Source organism: Zingiber officinale, chromosome 4B, assembly GCF_018446385.1.
Source record: "Zingiber officinale cultivar Zhangliang chromosome 4B, Zo_v1.1, whole genome shotgun sequence".
Taxonomy (NCBI): domain Eukaryota; kingdom Viridiplantae; phylum Streptophyta; class Magnoliopsida; order Zingiberales; family Zingiberaceae; genus Zingiber; species Zingiber officinale.
The window spans coordinates 27,231,504-27,233,923 of record NC_055993.1 but is presented as its reverse complement, the minus strand read 5'-3'; the positions used below and the strand labels follow the sequence as shown (position 1 = coordinate 27,233,923).

Genomic DNA, 2,420 nt, shown 5'->3' with positions numbered 1-2,420 from the left:
GGTTTAAATATTTCCAAACACTAGCCGGACTTGACAATCAATTTCACATACAACAATTACAGAAGAGTTGAATTTACTTTTGTATCGCTCTCCAATGCAGCTTTTGCTGAGCTCATTCCACCTTCGTATCTGCAAGTTGATGCAAGAACTAAACAAGTATTCCAAATTATAAACTTTGGAATAAACAAGGGAAAAGGTTATACCCTGGGATTGCCCTTTAGGAAGCTATGTATGTCAAAGATATTGAAGCACCGCTTGCCATGTTTAACGGAGACATCCAAAACAAAGTGAAGATGAGATATAAAATCTATGTGCCAACAAGAAAAGGAATTGTTTGATAACTTTATTTTGGGTTTTATTATAACTACTAGCATTGCTTTATTCTGTGCGTAAAGAAGAAGATATAATGATGGATTGATAATGATGTTCTTGTCCAGATCTCAAGTTGAAATATACACACAAATGGAACATGCAATTGTTTTGTTTTCATGGAATCGAAAGAAACCTGGATTCATTATTGGAAGAAAGTGTCGAAGCAGGGAGACAAAAGAGTAACTCGAAGCTGAAATTGTAGCAAGATACCCTCTTCTAGATGTCTCCAAGAGTGGCTTCGTTACCTATTTATGAAAACCATAATTTAGAACTAAAGTAAAAAAAAAACATCATGATTATATAGTGTAAGGTAGTACCTCTGGTCCATTGGCAAGAGAATGCACAAAGATGTCAATCCTTCCAAAATCTTTCGTCACAGCCTCTGCCATTTCCTGCACCAAGCAGAAGACACTACAAGAAAAAAGCCTAACAACATTAAGAGAATTGTAAGACAGGTCCTTGCAGTAAAAAGGCCCCTTTATCAGAGAGTGGAGTATGATAGAGTAGAAAGTATTCATGGACATGTAGGTTTGACAGTATTGAAGGTAAAACCATAATTATGAATAAGAAACTTATTTTGAGCAGATACAAGAGGTAAATGATATTGCATCACAAAGAATATAAAGATAGTTGATATTAAGAAGTTTCTTCTCGAATGAAAATCTTGTCTACACTCACATTGTTGTGAGTTTGCTGGAAATTATGGCCGGTGATAACAACTGATGCTCCGAATAGATGGCGATATCACTGAAACTAAGTAGACAAATCAAAATCACATCAATACCACATCCGAACATTCATTCGTAACCTCACAGCCCATGAGGTTGCTGTAAATAAAACCCAGGTGGAGTCACTGACCTGAGTAGCTGGAGATGGGCAGATCAGATCTAGGGCACCAATGAAGAACTAGGGCTGGACCGGATGAAGGAAACAGTAGCGATCAGCCACAGTGTGGAAATCGGCGGTGATTGGTTGTGAGTCCGCGGTGGAAAGCAGCAACAAAAGCCTCGGCAAAGAGGAAGAGATCGGCCTCGGGAAACTAGGGCTCGCCGTGGAGAAGGAGAGTCGGCCGACTGTGAACCCAAAATAGGGCACGACATTGGACGGCTCGGCACTGGGGCAAGGGTGTGGCGATGCTGCTCGGATCAAAAGTCGGTGGCGGCGTCGGCACACAAGGGTGACAGTGGATCGGCGGTGGCAGATTCGTCGCCGGCGCTTGGGGAAAGAGGAAGAAGAAGGTCTCGGTGGCTGGCGGCTAGGGCACAGGGAAAGGGGGTCAGCGTCGGCAGAGGAGAAGAAGAGGAAAGCGAGCTTGGCCGAGGGTTTATCCGCGAGAGGAAACGGCGGTTTGCATCGCCGGTTGGGAGAGGCGGTTAGGGCACAGTCGGGCGCGCGGGGGAGGAAGAAGTAGGGCACGGGTTCGGCGTCGAGGGAAGGAAACAGCGGGGGAGCGGGGGAAAAAGAAAAATAAGGAAAAGAAAATAGAAAAAGAAAATAAATAAATAAATAAATCTAACTTTTCCTCGCTTAAATGAGATAGCCTAAACAGGTTTTTCCGGGTCCCATTTTTATCCCCGTTAACTCGTCCGTACGAGCTCCGAAAAATTTCCAAAAATTTTTCAAAAATTCCGTAAAATTTCCCTTATGGTGTTATGCCCATTTCCGGTATTTTACATCAAACCCTCAACGAGACTATCAACTCACTCACCGTCGTTGGGATCGGTAGCGCCAAAAGTGAAGCTCAGATTCGGATCGCAAGTCCAGATGCAAACCAAAACGGTAGCGCCAAAAGAGAAGTGGGTTTTAGGTTTTTTTCATGAAGTTAAAAAAACTGTTGTGTTTTCAAGATTCAACAACATTCAATAGACAACAGTTTAATAAAACTGTTATGTTTTTAAGATTCAACAACATTCAATAGACAACAGTTTAATAAAACTGTTGTATATTATCATATAAGCAACACTAAAAGACAATAGTTTTTTAAAATCGTTGTCTTTGACATACATTAGACAACAGTTTTTTGAAAAACTATTGTTATTTAAAAAATA

General features: G+C 41.3%; 1 long non-coding RNA gene across 1 annotated transcript; it reads right to left on the bottom strand.

Moving 5' to 3' along the window:
• Positions 1 to 220: 220 nt before the first annotated feature.
• LOC121977463 lies at positions 221 to 1,112 on the bottom strand. The gene is made up of 4 exons (XR_006110848.1): positions 1,051 to 1,112; positions 690 to 783; positions 506 to 617; positions 221 to 254 (listed from the first exon to the last, which is right to left on the bottom strand). It is a non-coding gene; the product is annotated as an uncharacterized LOC121977463 (long non-coding RNA).
• Positions 1,113 to 2,420: the final 1,308 nt, after the last annotated feature.